At 46.1% G+C, this 19295-nt stretch overlaps 1 protein-coding gene and 1 long non-coding RNA gene across 3 annotated transcripts in view; one reads left to right on the top strand and one right to left on the bottom strand.

Annotated features, from left to right (window-relative positions):
* LOC142563140 (uncharacterized) overlaps window positions 1–17522 on the bottom strand; it is a 94251-nt gene extending 76729 nt beyond the window's left edge. Inside the window, exon 1 of one of the 2 annotated variants that reach the window (XM_075673686.1) lies at window positions 17458–17522. The gene's annotated coding sequence lies outside the window, so the exon portion shown is untranslated. Of the gene's footprint in view, window positions 1–9607; window positions 9677–17457 lie in introns of those variants that run through there. The other variant, XM_075673685.1, reaches the window with a different exon arrangement.
* LOC142563139 (uncharacterized) lies at window positions 539–7959 on the top strand. The gene is made up of 4 exons (XR_012824306.1): window positions 539–945; window positions 2168–2272; window positions 4951–5082; window positions 7891–7959. It is a non-coding gene; the product is annotated as an uncharacterized LOC142563139 (long non-coding RNA).
* Window positions 17523–19295: the final 1773 nt, after the last annotated feature.

Raw genomic sequence — 19295 nt, 5'->3', positions numbered from 1 at the left:
TACTGAAAATCGGGCAATAAAGAAAAAAAAAATTCGGTGTGGTGCAGTGGTAAGATGCTTGTCTCGGGACCGGTAGATCTGAAGTTCGAATCCTAGGCGAACGCATTTTTTTCTCTACTTCTTTATTTTTTATTTTTTTTCGTATTAATAATTTTACATATCCTTAAAGTGGTCTCTGTCAATTTTTAATCAAATATTGATCAGGAACTACAGAATTTTCGACTACAGGACGTCACACTACAGAGAACAGAACGACAGTCACAACGTCCCAAAATACGACAGACTGAAAATTTCCTGTTGTGTTTTTCAAGTGGGTGAGACGTTTATACCGCGTATACGCAGATTGCTGTCCTCTCTATTAAAAGCAACGTTGCTGAAACACGTCGTACAAGACGCTGTACGACTCGCATAACATCGAAATACAACGCCGTCACCATCCATGAGATCACCGATAGCACGGTCGCTTTCGGTGGCGGCCTACAGATGGCACCACAGGTAGCACCGGTAAAGTTACAGGTGATATTATTTTGCCGTCTGCAGTTGTCGCTACATGTGAGTGCTTGCTGTGTATTGACGCCGTCCGATGTAGTTGTTTAATCGTGTGTACGCTGTGCCGAGAGAAATTGTGGTGCATTTTGTATGCATTGAGAATCACAAAACCCCTGGGACCGCGTAATGTAGCCCGCAGTATCCTTCGTGTGGTGCGCCGATGTCGAAGATATGACCCTTCGCGCTTCCTTTGTTCCGGGCTCATGAAAAGGATCTCCTCCTCTGGCACTGTCGCATCGTATCGCACTGTACGGAAGAATTTGGTGAAAGTTGTGCTCTTACGTCCTGTAGTTGATCCGCAATTCGACAGTGCGTGCGCCGGAAGAACCGTTGGTGCAGTCGATGCCGCGGCACCTGTGACACTAGAAGGAGCGTTTTCCGAGTACGCCGAGAAAGGTAAGTCCGGCGCTTGCGCGCATTCTTCCTGTCTATGGTTCGTGAAGTGTGCGCTGTTGTACGTATCGCAAGATCCGTACAACAACCGAATCCGGATTTGTAAAGCAGCAAGAATTATAAATGTGCTTTTCAAATGGTTGTTCTTCATGCCGCAGTGCACATTTAGCAAAAAGTTCCATGGAAATTGCCCTAAAACGTATTCATGTTACCAACAGCTCTATCTGTGGTTTATTTACTTTCACCTATGAAGCACGCTAGCGCGGGTGGTTCTTTGATATAAATGGGCATAAAAATTCAAGCAAAGAAAGTTACTGTTTGTGTACATAATTTTTCATTGAGAAATGGTATAGGCATTTCTAGAAGTAGTACGTCGATGTGTCGTCTTCACAGCTAACAGCTGCGCGAGATAGCACCCGATTCCTTCGTCGACGCATGGCCAGATTTTTAGCTTGTATGGAAATTATTCTGTTTATAGAGTGTCGTCAGGTGACGTGTATTAGTGTCCTGTGTGTTTTCGTGTACTTGTAAAGGCTTCCGATCTTGCAGAGAAGCCGAAATTACATAAGCAATGTTTCTTTTTGATCGAAAAATCTTTCTCTTTTCTGTATTGTCTCTCCAGAAAAAGAGGTGGTCTGTTGTAATTTTGAGCGCATCGTCCTTTGGGAGCAGTGCTTTGTTTCGCCGCATAAACAAATTAGGTTTTGGAACGCTTTTCATGTCCTACGGAATTTTTTGATAGTACAGGCGCCCAAATCTTTAACTGGCGTGCGCGAGCGGCGACTTTTCCGTGCGTCAGCGCCGTATGACGGGGCGAGGCTGGAAACAGCTTAGCAGACGATGGGCCCAGCTGAGCGCGCTTTGTCCGCATGCGCTTAGCCTCAGACTCTTTCCAGCGGCGCCCCGTCATACGGCGCTGACGCACGGAAAAGTCGCCGCTCGAGCACGCCAGTTAAAAGATTTGGGCGCCTGTACAATTCACATTTCACGTTATACAGCTGTACGTTTGTGTAAACCTTTTCATAGTAGATTCATGTTTGCTACAGTTCGATTTACGCGTTATTTAACCGCCTGTGATGTTACAATCAGATATTTGCACAACCAGTTGCAGCTTCATGTAACTGGTTGTATGAGACTTTTTTCAAAATGTGACGTGATCTTTTTATATCACAAGTTTGCAATTTCAGCAGGGATTACAATAAATTAAGCATTTAATATTTTTTAGGGATGGCAAGATTTTGTGAACCAGAGGCACCTCCACATATGCACCTGCGGCACTTCTGCAGCCTCAACAGCACGGAAAAGTACCTGATGTGCATGCTGTGACAAGGTGTGTGCAAAGCAGTTGCTGCCACTTACACGAGCTGCAGATTTTGTTGGTATCATCTATGTTTGGAAACTCTCCTGAATTTTGCGTGGGTTTACAAATGTGGGCTCATTTTACAATTTTATGAATGTCAATTTAGAAAGACAATGAAGTTGTGTTGGTTAAGATGTTTTGAAGCTGTTGAGAGATTGATGGCACGACATTGTTAAAATGCATGTAAAAATTAATTGTAATGGTACTTGTACTGCTTTATTATTAACGATGCAATACCTCTAACGAGAACATCAGAGGGGCACTTGCTTTTGGGAAGTTTGGTCAGATAAATTCCTGAAGCAGCGTAAAGCTCTGTAATCTAAAAAAAACAATGTTGTCAGTTACTGGTTTCAAGTTCGCTGCTGCTTTTTGTGCTGCACGACAAGTTAAATAATGGTTGATAATGTGTGTGTGACATAATAGTTCTGCGCAAACACACGAGGTGGAGAGAAGTAATTAATAAAGGGAAAATCAGACATCCACCCGCTCGTGCCATTTGCTACAAAGGAAACCCGTATGTGTTCCTCAAAAGGAAAGCCGCACAGTTGAAGAAAAATTCGTCCTGGTCCGGGACTCGAACCCGGGACTACCGCCTTTCCGAGGCAGCCACTCTACCATCTGAGATAACCAGGTGGCTAGCACATGGCAGGGCGAAGTCGAATTAGTTCACAACACGAAGCAAAGGCAAGGGTTTGACGTAATATTTTTTCCCCTTTATTCATTACTTCTCTACACCTTGCGCGTTTCCGCAGAACTATTACGTCAGACCCTTGCCTTTGCTTCATGTTGTCGACAAATTCGACTTCGCCGGGCCATCTGCTAGCCGCCTGGTTATCTTAGATGGTAAAGCGGCTGTCCCGGAAAGGCGGTGGTCCCGGGTTTGAGTCCCAGACCTGGACTGTTTCTTTTTTTCAAATGTGAGGCTTTCCTTTCGAGGAATCCGTACGGGTTTCTTTTGTAGCAATTGCTACGAGCGGGTAGATGTGCGATTTTCCCTTTATTAATAATGTGTGTGTGTATGCAACAATGGGGGTGCTGAGAGCAAGCTTTAAAATAATGTGTGCTATGTCCCCAACAAAGAATTTAGTGTCTGCAGCATTTTTACAAAATATTATGTTCACAGGTTGGCAGGTATGACATAATGTACAACACTTTTGCTGTAGATGCATTTTCATATGTCCATTTTCTGTCTACTTGAATCGTATATTTAGAATTTGGCCCACCTTCAGTTTGATCAAGTTACATAGGTAGCCCCCTCTGAGTTAAATATAATTAGGGGCTATTGTAGATATGCATGATATACCTACTCACTGTATTGTGACAGATATTTTTAGGGACTGTGTTGTGAGGCATGCATATCCTTTTACCTGTATGTCTTGCTGCAGGTTGCCCGACAAAAGCATAAATGCTTTGCCCACCTTTATTATTATGCTTTCATGTAGACTTCTAACATCTGTGCCCACATAGACTCCATGTTCTTAATTACATTTTTCTAAGTATTCACTGTTGTGCATTACATTAGTGTGTTACATTACTGTGCATTACATGTTTTCCTTCGTTTAATTTTGGAGGAGGGTATTCATTTCTATAATAGTACAGAGAATAGGACTTCAAAACAAAAAGCCACGAAAGGTGGCTTAAAAGTGTATGAAGCTTGGAATTCTACATTCCATCCCCTAAAGCGCTACCAGTAGTAAAACATTCCTAATTGTCTTTTTTATAAGCTAGCTGCCAGATACATGGTCCTATTATGAGAGTATGTTATTTTTTCTTCTTTGGTCTGACTTGTTTTGTTGAATGTTCTCCTTGTTAGTTCAGAATTTGTTTTCTTGCCACCTCATGCAATACTCCAACTGGAGTCTATGAGCTATGTGTATAATAAATAAGTAAATTCCTAAAGCATGCAACAAACCATGCAGCATAGCATTTAAATGTTGCCAGTTTATAATGCTTCTCGAGTGCAGCGCATCATGGAGCTTGAGGCTGATCTCTTCAGATGTAAAAAAAATTGCAGGTTATGAAAATGTGGTCCTACAAACTGCTGGTTACGCATGTCAGTCAGCCTGTTGTAGTGGTCACAAGTGAGAATGTAACCAAAAAGCTGGGCGTGCTCGGCCATTTTGCATATGGCACAGGATAAAGCTTCACCTCTGCTATTGCTTCTCTTATAATAATGGCCTCCGAGTATACATGCCGAGTTATGCTTCTGGGGACACTTATTAGTTAACCTTATCAGGTAATACCATTAGCCTTATGGGTGCTATAATGTTGCAGTGCCTGCAGGATGGCCAGCATTACAATACACATTAAAATTATTGTACAAGTCATGCAATGGTATCGGGATTAGCCCACCAAGTGACAACCTTTAATTACACTATACTTGGTATCAGCCCAGCTCACTCAGTCAGGAAGACATCCATGCATAAAGGGAGGGGTATGGCAAATAGAGGGCGTTCGATTAATCTTTCTCACATAGATAGCTCATACATATAATCTTTCTTAAATTGGATGCTTTGTTGCTCAAAGTGAAGTTACTTATGGGCATGATGTCAGCATTTCGATCCTATTTATGCTCAACGAAAGTTGCTTTGTTCAGTGTCACTTTTTATATTGTTTCGCTTCTGATTCGAAGCTCACTTGTTTTATAGCTGCTATAGGTATTGCTGGACCTGGAGAAGAAGTGTAAACAGACCATGCTATGTTGCTGATCTGCGCTGATCTCCACATCCAAGTTGGTCCCGCGACAGTTGGGCACCATTGTGCCTTGCTTCATTGACAAGGTAATATAATATGGTGAGCTTGTACTTCAATATCGGTATTGAAAATTATGTTAAGGAAAAAAGACAAGGATTGGTCTTTATGATAGATACGCTCATGTTCTTTCTTTAAGGTGTTCTTTTGACACTGTTCTGCATGGACATATTTTTAGATAATTATAACTCCTTTAGTGCAAAGTGCCATGGCGCTAGTTTATGCGTTAAACTAACACTCTTTCACCAAAAAAAAGCCTTATTTAGCACACAATTCACAAGGAAAGAAAGGAGGCAACATGACAGACTGCTACTAACAGTTCAGTATTATTGCTCGCACAGTGATATTGTGCAAAAGGTGAAAGGGGGAGAATAGATCTGAATACATGCTGGTCGCACAGAAACGAAAAGGATGCATCTCATGGTGAGCGTGACACTTGTTTTACAATGATAAGAAGCAGTCTCACTGTCTAGTAATTCTCTGCTTGGGGAGCTAGTGCTAGGTTCCTCGTCATACATATAAGAAAAGCCTCAGATATCTCTCCAGCGCTTTTGTCTTTATATTTTGTCACGATCAAGCAGCTTTCAAACATAGGTGCATGTGCGCCGAGAGCAGTGCACTACCACTGCTAACTGACCCACGCATCAAGTTTGCTTGGTCACGCTGCCAGTCATTTATACATTGGCCGGTTTATCCGATGTAGCCTCTACTGCACGAAATGGTATGTGATAGACACTGCACCTGTGTACTGTACGTGCTTTGTTACATGATTTTTTTCAGAGATAGTGATGCAGGCCTTTTCATTATTTACATGCCTACACAACAAACCAAGCATTATCTGTGCTTAGAAAGAATTGTAGGAAAATCCAGCATGAGGCAACTGTTCTCGGCACGAAACAAACTTGATTCGTTGGTTTTCGTTCATTGGTGCGATCACACTAAGGCAGACAAGCTTGTAGGCTGTGCTTCTGCAATTTGTACAGCACACTGACAGCACTGATGTGGGCCTCATCTGTGGGCTGACTGATGGCACCTTCTACGGCGCAGACCACTTGTGTTGGGCGAGTCACCAATGTTGACGTTTGTTCCCTTGTGCAAAACAGCAGTCCTAGGTTTTGAGTAGTTGTAGGAAGACAAGGTAAACATAACTTCCATGGCTTGAGTGGGCTCATTTCTCTTGGGGCATCTAGCTTTTTTTCTTGCAACTGTGCAGAGGTGCTTCCCTAGAGTCGGCGTGAAAATGGCATAGAGTTGTGCATTCGAGAACTCCTGAACAATGATCTGCTATAGTTAGGGCTTTGCGAAAATGCACTGTCTACCAATTGGTAGAAGGTGCATTATTCAGCCACTGATTTCCTGTTGGCATGCTTGCACTCGTGCTGTCAGTAATTTCTTGGCTTGCCGAATTATCTTGAGGCCCCACGCTGATGATTCTACTGGTGTCTTCATGTGCAGACTTTTCAGGATGAGGTTTTTTGCTTTGCAAATGTTGTTGAAAGGTAGATGGTGCTTACAGGTAGCTATTCTAGATATTAGTGAAATGAATTGGCCCATCTTGCTTCGTCAAACATCGTCACGCCGACATCAGTTGGACAAACAAAAACCTGGCCTACTCGCAGCGTCGTGCACGAAGAAACAAACAAATCAGCTGCTGGATTGTCTTGACATGGCATACTAAGCTGAGACCGGAACTGCTGTAGCTACAAACCAGGCTGAAACGATGGATGATGAGCAGGGATTTGCAGTAGCGCCACTTCGTGGGGCAGCAAGGAGGCTCCGTTCAAAACAAAAATGGCGTTCAGCAAGTAGAACCATGCAACGGTCAGAGTCGGTGCATGGTGCTCTCGATCAAGTTGGCTCAAGGAGTGTCCGAAAAATCAGATGAGAGGTTGCAAGGCGTCCGAACTTTCGGAAGTTGTTATACATTATGGTCCATGGGGAGAATGGCGGTGCCGTGAAGCAGACCGAGTAATCATGTCCGAATTTTCGGAGTCCGGAAAGTCAGTGGGTGACTGTACCTATACCTATGTGTCTATGTATACCTAGGTGCAACAGTATTTGCTATGATCTGTGCAAGAATTGCTGTTGCCCGTAGATGCCCAACATGTCGGGTGTCAAATTGTAAAATACCTTGCAAAAGTGATCTACAGAAAAATACCGCTTCTGCTATATTTCGCTTTTGCAAGAAATTTTGCGGCTGCTGGCACCTACCTTAAAAGGCTTTATATGGTCTTCTCATGGCCAGGGCCTTCTACTTTTGTGAGTTTGCTTATCTCGAAATTTACCCCGGTTTTTATAACTTCAAGTTGGCGGGATCCCTAGTCTCCTTTAACGTGTACCCAATAGACCTTACATAGGGGTTTTGGCATTTCCCTGCCATCTAAATGCAGCCATTGTGGCTGGGATTCAATCCCATGCCCTCTGCCTGAGCAGCGCAATGTCAAAGCCAGTACACTACGGTATTTTGCTGGCAGAAGGGTTTAGTTTCTGAATAATTTATTATCTCAACCTGTCGGTGTTGTTTTTAAAGGTATTTCATGTTTGTGTGCTGTTGCTTCAATACTAGTAATTATTGTAAATCAAACGATGTGTCCATCTTTTTCCTATAACACTTGCTTCAATCGCCTGCTAATTATGACAGCTTATTCTCCCACAGTAATCCATGTTCCCTTGAAACATAGGCATTGCATGAAACCACATAATTTTCAATAAGATTTATTCATTATCTCCTATGACCGGAATGCTGAACCTTTCTTATCTGTGGGAACATAGGCAAATTTGCCTATGTGCCAACCTGTTGCATGAGTCAAGATAAATTATTGGCTTTACTGTTTCAGGTGCCCTGCTCGCTCTCACCCAAGCAACCCACTCCAGCGGTCTTCTCTCGGCAGACTGGATGCATCGAAATACCGTTCGAAAGTCCAATAAACAGTGCTTGGGACATTTATGACATGCTTTTACTTAGGCCGGAGGACTTCAGGCTTAATGAAAGCTCAAGTGGGTGTACAGAAATAGCTACGTAAAGTATACTTGTCTTTTTCACTTACAAGTACATGCCAATACTTTGCCTGACATTTTTCATCCCAAAATTACGCTTTACTGTGGATTTGTGAACAAACCATTACAGCAAAAAGCACTGCATTAAGACGAGTACAAGTAATCGAACATATACTAAACTTGCAAGAATTACATTTGCATACTTGTAGTAAATATTAAAATGAGGTACAGTCTTCTTCAGGGTGCATTTTCTTGCAGGTCATACATAGAGAACGTACTCGTGGGTCATACAAAACTTGTTCATGATGTATCACATCAGTGTTGGTAGTGGTAATCAATTTATGCCGAAAATTGTGTTCATCTTCGTGTCAAATAATCTACCAGGCAAACCTACATGTGAAAGTGGCATTCTTGTTGCAAACATAATGCAGATCTACTTCTCTTCAATGCTGATCGCAAATACACAAGTGTACATAATAGGTTTAAAGAGTAAATTATATTAAGCAACATCAATCCATTCTGAAAGGACCTGGTATGAATGTCGCAAAATATAGGTCTGAACAGGGGCAAACAGGTCTGAGTTAGATAGGACGGAATTAAACGGGTCAGTATTAAACAGGATTTAAACGGGTCAGGATTAAACAGGATTTAAACGGGTCAGGTTTAAACAGGATTTAAACGGGTCAGGTTTAAACAGGAATAAACAGGATTTAAACAGGTCAGGATTGAACAGGATCAAACGGGGTCCCGTTCCATAACCCTATTTGATGAAACCCGTTTGAAAACAAATAGGATTTTCTAGTAGGGCAGTGTATACGCCTTGCAAACACGCTGGTAACAATTTGCAAATGGCGATATGCCTCGTTACAAACTTCATTCGAAAGATAATTTGTGAATTTTTCTTATTTGTCCATTATACATATCCATTTTTCCTGCAATTATTGTCCGCTTCAGTGGATTATCCAGCTGAATGGCTGCAATTATGCTATCGGCCACAGCTCATTATATAAATATTATTGGTGAAAAAGAAACGCCGCCAGAGTATTGTAACGGAGGCACTTTTAGCAAAATCCCCGTATGACCTACTATATTATAGGAAATGCTCCTTTAGAAAATCTTGCCTCATTTACCCTTGTAAAATGGATGAGATGCTGGCGAAATGATCCACTCCGAAGCGCCGCTTCTTTATAAGCTTCGGGAGAATATAAAAGGCGCTTCACATCTTCCGCAAGGGAAGGTAAAAAGATTTCAGTAATCCATGTCCGATATTTAGGATATGCGCATGACTGGTTTATTTCAACCATAGAAAAATAGTAATGTGCGTGTCAAAACAAATTCTGCTCTGAAGAAACCGCCAACGAAAAATGAAGTCTTGTGTCGAGTTCTTGTAGTGCCGCCGCCAGTTATTGTCAGCTTTCTACTGAATACTTGAACAAGCACGCTTCTCATTTTTACCAGGAAATGGTGCCACGTATAACAATCCAACGTAGTCTATGCATGAACCGGTTTGATGAAAAGGAGATTTAAAATATGTAAAAACCAATTTGAAAATCTTACCGGAAGAACGGCGCTGATACAAAGTTAGCGTTATCGCTGTGTCCTCGTGATTGCCTATGCCGAGCGCTACTTTTCCCAGTTCTAAGAAAAGTTGGAATTGTACACGGACCTAAGGACTACAATGGAGTGTGATCTATCATTTTTCCCAAGTGCGTTAAAAAAATATGGTCCCATCTTTTTTTTTTTACCTCGTGAGTTGCAAATGAGTTGCAAGCCCCAGGGGAGCGTTGGCCTGGCGGCCTGGGGCACAGCTGGAAGCATCCGAAGGTCCTAGCAAAGGACGAGTCGATTGCTAACAGAATAAATTGCTTATTATAGCATCGCAAAAGAGCGGTCGGTCAGGTCGACTGAAGTGGAGAGACGGGAGAGCACGTTACTCGACGGAAGAATTAGAAGCCTCTCCCTTGGCGTCCGGGGGCAGCTGCTTTTATACTCTCGGAGTCGAGGGCAAGAAGGAACGGCTTGGATGCGGCGCACGTGACGGCGGCGTACGGACACGTTGAGCCAAGAAGTGACGCATCCGCCGGGCCGGCGCCGGTCAGACCTCCTCGCTTCACAGTTGGGGGAGCTCCTCTCTCCGGCTGCCGCGCATTGACAAGCGTGGGCACCAACATGCACACACACTCTCTCACACACACACACACACACACACACACACACACACACACACACACACACACACACACACACACACACACACACACACACACACACACACACACACACACACACACACACACACACACACACACACACACACACACACACACACACACACACACACACACAAACACACACACACACACACACACACACACGAAGACACGTGGCATTGAAACATGCCTGGACGCGCTTGGCGGGAGGCGTTGCGGCAGCGCTCAACTGGCCAAAATATCCGCCGCTTTGAACGAAGCCCCGGCGTCCGTTGCATCCGCGCCGGCTATACCGCACGTCGGAGGCGAAACGTAACTGACCGGCCCGCCGGGAGAAGGAGATCCCGATAGTCAGGGGACTGCATCCGCTGTCCGGAGGGATGTCGCTCGATGATGCTCATAACCGAAGTCGGTCGTCCCTCGGCGTTTCTTGAGCGCAGCGCAGCAAAAAGGCCTCGTTCTCACGTTCAGGTTCGCACAGGACACTGCAAAGTGACTGAGGGAGAGTTGCCATTTTTGTTCTCGTTCCCAGCAAGCGTTAGAACTACGCCGAAACTCAACCGCTCAGTCAGCAAGCACAACACAACCCTCACTAAGCCATGCCAGGCTCTTTCCTCTTCTATACTACTGCCTAGTTCCTTACAGTAGTCTAGCGGCACTCAGAACGCGTCCACAAATTGGAAAATTGCACTAGAAAGCACGTCATGACTTTGAAACACTAAACAAAAGCCATATGTTAAAAATCCTGCCTCAGGAAGAAAAACATCAGTAAGAAATAACTTGGAGGCTGATTCCTACGTTAGGGGCCTCGACTTAAGCCATCGGCGTTACCGTTGAGACTCCCCTTTTTGTAACGCACCTCAAAGGAATATTGTTGCGAAGCGAGGCTCCAGCGCAGGAGGCGGCCATTTTTGGAAGAGTTGGTCTGCAGCCATTGGAGAGGGCAGTGATCCGTCTCGAAGCATGCGAAGCGGAGACCGCAGCGAGCGACCATACACTAGCTCAGCTGGCGAAAACCCCGTAGCCGCATGCGGCGCGGTCCTTAATGCAAACATCACCCCAGGCAGACACAGCTCCCAGTCAGTTTGTTGTTCAAAACACAATGCTCTCAACACGCGCTTCCTGACGGAGTGGAGCTTCTCAACGGAATTCGACTGTGGGGGGTATACTGAGCTGTGTAACAGCTTTACCCCGCACCTTTCGAGAAAGGCTGTCGTCAAAACACTAGTAAACCCTGTGCCCTGATCTGACTGGATTTCCGCAGGAAAACCAACTCGCGCAAATCTGGACAGTAGTGTATTCACTATCTCAACTGAGCTGAGTTCTTTAAACGGCACTGCTTCAGGGAACTTTGTCGCTGGGCAGATCACAGTCAAAATGTGTCTGTACCCCGTGGTTGTTACCGGCGGAGGTCCCACTGTATCAATAACGAGCCGTCTAAAAGGCTCCGTAATGATAGGTACCAACTTCAGCGGCGCCCTCGATTTGTTCCCTGGTTTGCCCACCCGCTGACAGGTGTTACGTGTCCTCACAAAATGTTCTGCATCACGAAAACACCCTGGCCAATAGTACTCTTGCAATAAACGGTCCTTAGTCTTCTTGACTCCTAGGTGTCCGGACCACGAACCTCCATGCGACAAGCGCAACAGATCCTGACGGTAGCACTGAGGCACGATCAGCTGATCGAACACCACTCCCCTGCGGTCTAGATACTTCCGGTACAGGACTCCACTTCTTTCCACAAAACGAGCATTTTTCTTGGCGATACCTTCCTTGACATTGCAGCGAATGTTTTCTAGGCTGCCATCCTTTTTTTGCTCGGCTATCAAAGCCGACCGGCTGACTTTTAGCAACCTATTGAGTCCATCGGACGTAGGGGCGATGAGCAAATCTGCAGATAGCTCTTCTAACTTTCCCGTGTCGGGCATTTCCTCTCCAGTATCTGGTGCCTTCAACGCTACAGGCTCAATTTTATTCAGTTCGGACGTGCTCTGAATATCAGCTTGCTGCGCCCCCGACCCTTTCTCATTGTTCGACAACGTCGGCCCCGCAACTACCGCCTTTGCAGCGAACTCCCGAACTCTCAATCTGGTCAAGGCATGAACGCTAGCCTCATTAAACAAAAGCCCCTTCTCGCGCAGCAGCTGATCGGACCTGTTCGAAAATAGGTACGGATACTGGGGCGCCAGCATAGATGACACTGCGGCCTCCGTCTCAAGTGCTCCGAAAGCTCCTTCAATAAGCACTTTTGCTACGGGCAGACACACGCTATGAGCTTCCACGGCTTGCTTGATCTATGCGCACTCACGCGTGAACATATCGGGTTCTACGTAAGAGGGGTGAACTACATCCATTGTAGCTGCGGAATCACGAAGCAGTCGGCACTCTTTCCCGTTCACGAGGAGGTCTCGCATCTAAGGCTCGAGAAGCTTCATGTTCTCGACAGTGCTGCATAATGACAAAAACACGACTTTTGTTTTTGTTTCTGGACACTGCGCCGGAAAGTGACCCGGCTTCTGGCACGTATAACACACGCGCGCTTGCCTCGTCTCGAAGCGCTTTCTGCGTTCGGCTTCGGCTGCCACAGTCTCCTTACGTTCGGTCGGACTCCTTTCACTCGCATCCGCACTACGTGTGTCCCCCCGTGCTCTCATGGGTGTGAACTTCGGCCTCTCAAACTTGGAGCCAAATTTACCCTTTTGACCGTCCTTAGCTCCGCGAGCCCGACGCGTCACAAACTCCTCGGCTAGCTCGGCGGCTTTAGCCACCGTACTAACGTCTGGCCTATCCAAGACCCAGTACCGCACGTTCTCAGGTAACCGACTATAAAACTGTTCCAGCCCGAAACACTGCAGAACTTTCTCGTGGTCACCAAGCACTTTCTCTTTGAGCCACTCCTGCATGTTTGACATAAGCCTGTAGGCAAACTCTGTATATGACTCACTTCTGCCTTTCTCATTTTCCCGAAACTTCCGACGGAACGCCTCCGCTGACAGCCTGTACTTTTTTAGCAGACTCGATTTCACTTGGTCGAAGTCCTCTGCCTCCTCTCTCTTCAAGCGAGGAACTACGTCGGCCGCCTCGCCGGGTAACAAAGTGAGCAAGCTCTGTGGCCACGTTTTCTGAGAGAAACCCTGCTTCTCGCACGTTCGCTTCAAGTTAACCAGGAACAAACGAATGTCCTCTCCAAGCTTAAACGGCCGCATCAGGTCAGTCATTTTGAACGATACTCGTTCTCCTGCACCGTGTGCCGGACTTCCATTACGAGCGCGTTCCATGTCTACCTCGAGACGCTTCATTTGCAAAGCGTGTTGACGGTCGCGTTCCTCTTTCTCTTTTTGCTCTTTACGTTCGCGTTCCCTCTCCTCAATGGTCTCAAGACATTCCGACAGCTCGTCATCCTCAGCTTCTAACTCAAGAGTAGCCCTTAGCACTTCTGGTTTTCTGAGTTTGTCTGAGACATTCAGACCCCACTCTCTTGCAAGCTCCAGCAATTTCGGTTTGCGCAACGACTTCCAATTCATGGCTGCTCTGAATGCTGCTTTCTCCACTGCCTACTATTGTCTTGCCGCAAACTAATCCGGCAGCAATGACAACCACAATTACCAGCTCTGTTTCTGACAGTAACAAAAGCCTGCTAAAACTCAGGGCTAACTACAAAATCAGGCATACAATTTTCTGGGTACCAGGACACGCTGGAATAGAAAGGAACCTAAGGGCGGACAAGGCAGCTCGAGAACACACAAACCGAGCGGCCACAAGCACCGACCCTGAGGAACCCATACCAGTCAACCCAAGCTACTCAGACATTCTGAATTACTATAAGGGGGTCCGAATCAAATACCCTCCACCCCAGAACAGCCTAAATCAGCATGAAGCAACCTCTTGGAGGAGGCTGCAAAGAGGAACATACCCAAATCTAAACACACTAAGCAAGATATTTCCAACACAGTATAGAGACATTTGCCCCTGGTGCGGCGCCAAGCCCAGCTTATACCACATTACATGGGAATGCGTTCAGAACCAACAATTCCTTCAAATAAAAGACCCGAGTGCGGAGCAGTGGGAGAGGGTGCTCTCCAGCAGCGACCCGAAAGTCCAGCATGGACTAGTAAGGCACGCTCACCGAGTAGCCACCCTCAGTGGTGCCCTGGAATAGGGGCGTCGACCCTGCGCAGAGGGGGAATAAGACCGTGAAGACGGCCGGCCACATCTCCCACCACTAATTTCTAATCAATTAGAGCAAATAAAGTTTTTCCTCCTCCTCTTCAGAAGAAGGAAGTCCCGCACTCACTAAACCTCGCCGCCAAGAATTCAGCGCAGTCGTTCCGCTGCAGGCAACCAGTCATCACACAGGGCTCGTTGCACTGCTCCCGGATGGTCGTTGTGCTGCTCAGCATACAGTCGACCGCATATCTTCGCTGCTGGCCTCCGTTGTCACGATCTCACCGCCGGAAAACAGTTGTTGCAAATGGGTCGCAAGCCCCAAGGGTAGCGTTGGCCTGGCGGCCTGGGGCACAGCTGGAAGCATCCGAAGGTCCTGGCAAAGCATGAGTCGACTGCTAACAGAACAACTTGTTTATTATAGCATCGCAAACGAGCGGCAGGTCAGGTCGACCGAAGCGGAGAGACGGGAGAACACGTTACTCGACGGAAGAATTCGAAGCCTCTCTCTTGGCGTCCGGGGGCAGCTGCTTTTATACTCACGGAGTCGAGGGCAAGAAGGAACGGCTCGGATGAGGCGCACGTGACGGCGGCGTACGGACACGCTGAGACAAGACGTGACGCATCCGCGGGGCCGGCGCCGGTCAGACCTGCTCGCTTCTCAGTTGGGGCAGCTCCTCTCCCCGGCTGCCGCGCTTTGACAAGCGTGGGCACCAACATGCACATACACTCACACACACACACGAAGACACGTGGCATTGCAACATGCGTGGACGCGCTTGGCAGGAGGCGTTGCGGCAACGTTGAACTGGCCAAAATGTCCGCCGCTTTGAACGAAGCCCCGGCGTCCGTTGCATCCGAGCCGGCTATACCGCACGTCGGAGGCGAAACGTAACATGTGGTACGTGCAGGTCGCGCTACGAGGAGCAGCCACGCTAAAGTCCTTTTTCAGTTGTACCAGCTTGTATTTTCATTTTAGGCGCTCTGAACGAAAATTGCGCATTTGCGCGCATGCTTTATTACCATCAGCCACATTTACATACAGTCTTCACATTTCGCTGTTTTAGTGTGTGCACAAAGCGAAATATCGTGCGAGCGTGAACGTTCCTGCATTCCTGACAGTGCTGCAATCCGTAAAATCTGTATTCTCAAGCCGCTGTAAATCTCTTACATTTCGCACTAGCAGGGGGGCTATAACGTAAAACTATTCCAAACTTTTCTATTCCAATTTCGCAATCAGCCTTCCGCGATTGGTCTAAAACTTTTTGGACCACCCTTCCTTTCCCCTGTCCGTCACGCGACGTCACGAAAACAGCGATAGCTCCCCATCTGATATAACGTGTACACACGGATTATGCATGATATGACCGAACAAACGAAAAATAATTATTTCTGCTTCGACGCCTCTTCGCCATTAGCCCTCGACCATTGGTCAAAAGGTCTCGGGCTGCGCCCACTTCACCTGCCTCTCACGCGACGCCACAAAAACGCAAAAACTCACCGCGTCAAAGTGACGTATGCGCGATAAAGATGCATTGATATGCCGAACAAAACTGAATTTTCTTCTGAATAGCCGCAGGCTGCCCCGTTCCGACAGGAATAAAAGATGGCTGCCGCCGATCGCTCAGGCACTGGCTACTCGCACCTGTTGGAGAGCATCGGTTTATTTGCGTGTAATAAAGCTTTCTACGTGGCCGTGTAACATATTGGAGCTTGTTGGGCCCATTTACGACCTTGTTCTGCCAACTCTCCTTTGCTGAGGATCCGTTTTAGCGCCATTCTTATGCTTCCTGTGCATGCCGCCGCGGTTGTCGACGAGCCACCGCAAGCTAAGCAAGGGAAAGCGGACCAAACGCAGACGCTGGCACCACCCCCTTCATCCGGTTGCTTCATTCGAAGCAATTGCTTCGTATTTAGCCTAGAAGGACCCTATATATAGGTTCAAGCGATTGGGTTGCCTAATTACCAACTGCCTCTTTCGTTATTAACACTCTAGAGGCGTACCCGCCTGGTTCTTGTAATGTAATGCTTGCTAATTGCAATTTACAGGCAGTAGCGGGTCATCGTACGAGGCATATAAACTGAGAACTCGCAAGTGTCACACATGTCTCGAACTATTAGCCGAGAAGCTTGCGGCAAAAAGGCGTTGATGTGCCACTTGCTTTTTTAAAGAAACCCCATTTTATGCGTGAAAGCAAGAACTTCACTGCGATGCTTACGTATTTTTTCACTCATTTTGAGAATGAACTTCTCGAAACAAGCGCCATACTCAAAATTCCTTCTCAGTGTATACGCCTTGCAAACACGCCGGTAACAATTTGCAAATGGCGATATGCCTCGTTACATACTTCATTCGAAAGATAATTTGTGAATTTTTCTTATTTGTCCATTAGGCATATCCATTTTTCCTGCAAATACTGTCCGCCTCAGTGGATTATCCAGCTGAATGGCTGCAATTATGCTATCGGCCACAGCTCATTATATAAATATTATTGGTGAAAAAGAAACGCCGCCAGTGCATTGTAACGGAGGCACTTTTAGCAAAATCCCCGTATGACCTATTATATTATAGGTAATGCTCTTTGAGAAAATCTTGTCTCATTAACCCTTCTAAAATGGATGAGGTGCTGGCGAAATGACCCACTCCGAAGCGCCGCTTCTTTATAAGCTTCGGGAGAATATAAAAGGAGCTTCACATCTTCCGCAAGTGAAAGTAAAAGGATTTCAGTAATCTATGTACGATATTTATTAAATGCGCATGATTGGCGTATTTCAACTATAGCAAAATAGTAATGCGCGTCTCAACACAAATTCTGCTCTGAAGAAACCGCTTAGGAGAAATGAAGTCTTGTGTCGAGTCCTTGTAGAGCCGCCGCCAGCCATTGTCAGCTTTCCACTGAATACTTGATCATGCGCGCTTCTCATTTTTACGACGAAATAGTGCGTCGTACAACAATCCAACGTAGCCTATGCATGAACCAGTTTGATGAAAAGGAGATTTAAAATATGCAAAAACCAATTTGAATATCTTACCGGCAGAACGGCGCTGATACAAAGTTACCGTTATCGCTGTGTTCTCGCGTTTGCCTATGCCGAGCGCTACTTTTCCCAGTTCTAAGAAACGTTGGCATTGTACACGGACCTAAGGACTACAATGGAGTGTGATCTATCATTTTTCCGAAGTGCGCTCAAAAATATGGTCCCATTTTTTTTTACCTCGTAGCACGTGCAGGTAGCGCTACGAGGAGCAGCCACGCTAAAATCCTTTTTCAGTTTTACCAGCTTGTATGTTCAATCTAGGCGCACTGAAAGAAAATTGCGCATTTGCGCTCATGCTTTATTACCATCAGCCACATTTACATACAATCTTCACTTTTCGCTGTTTTAGTGTGTGCACAAAGCGAAATATCGTGCAAGCGTGAACGTTCCTGCATTCCTGACACTGCTGCAATCCGTAAAATCTGTATTCGCAAGCCGCTGTAAATCTTTTAACTTTGCACTAGCAGGGGCGGTATAACGTAAAACTATTCCAAACTTTTCTATTCCAATTTTGCAATCAGCCTTCCGCGATTGGTCTAAAACATTTTGGACCACCCTCTTTCACCTGTCTGTCACGCGACGTCACGAAAACAGCGATAGCTCCCCATCTGATATAACGTGTACACACTGATTATGCATGATTTGATCGAACCAAAGAAAAATAGTTATTTCTGATTCGACGCCTCTTCGCCATTAGCCCTCGGCCATTGGTCAAAAGATCTCGGGCTGCGCCCACTTCACCTGCCTCTCACGCGACGCCACAAAAACGCAAAAACTCACCGCGTCAAAGTGACGTCTGCGCGATAAAGATGCATAAATATGCTGAACAAAACTTGATCTTCTTCTGAATAGCCGCAGGCTGCCCCGTTCCGAAAGGAATAAAAGATTGCTGCCGCCGATCGCTCAGGCACTGGCTACTCGCACCTGTCGAAGAGCATCGGTTTATTTACGTGTAATAAAGCTTTCTACGTGGCCGTGTAGCATTTTCGACCTCGTTTGGCCCATTTACGACCTCGTTCTGCCAACTCTCCTTTGCTGAGGATCGGTTTTAGCGTCATTCTTATGCTTCCTTTGCATCTCGCCGCGATTGTCGACGAGCCACCGCAAGCTAAGCAAGGGAAAGCGGACCAATCGCAGACGCCGGCACCATCCTCTTCATCCGGTTATCGATTTTCAGTGCAGTGGCTCGGCTCTATCGAATCCCTCTCCACTTGAGCGTGCTCCTCGCCTCTTGTGAGCGAAGTAGATAAGACAAGCCGCTCAGTGTAGCCAATGTTATTCATTTTTCAAACAAACCAAAGTGACCTCCTGTGAGCGCGGCGAGCGTTCGATTTCTCTATTCAGACAACCCTGCGGGTGACTGCCTGATGCTTGCGTCGGCGGTTACGCAAATTTGACGCCAGGATATTGGAATAAAAACACATTGGAATAGTTTTACGTTATAGGGCCCCAGGACTACGTCTTCCGCATACATTAAATCAAGGACCTTCGGTTGCATGGTTAGAGCATTGTGGATGTAAGATAAGTAAACCTATTTCAATGCTTTCCAGTCGTCTTTCCAGGCTCCTAATATATGCATGAACAATGTAGAGAAAGAGAACCCTTGCTTCGGTCCTCCATGAATTTCCACAAGTTCAATGCCCTTCGTGCATTCTGATGATATTCGTGCACGGTTGTCTCTATATATCTTCTTCAGCGGCTCCGCGAAATCATAATCCATGCCTCCGCGCTTGAGAATATCCCACGGTGATTCGTTGTCTACGTTGTCTTTACCTCGCTTATGCTACAAATGCTATCAATGTACGTCTATTCTGGCTTATTTAAATCTCTGT

This window comes from Dermacentor variabilis, chromosome 11, assembly GCF_050947875.1.
Source record: "Dermacentor variabilis isolate Ectoservices chromosome 11, ASM5094787v1, whole genome shotgun sequence".
In the NCBI taxonomy this organism is placed as follows: Eukaryota; Metazoa; Arthropoda; class Arachnida; order Ixodida; family Ixodidae; genus Dermacentor; species Dermacentor variabilis.
The sequence above is the reverse complement of the archived record's forward strand: the minus strand, read 5'-3'. Positions and strand labels throughout refer to the sequence as shown.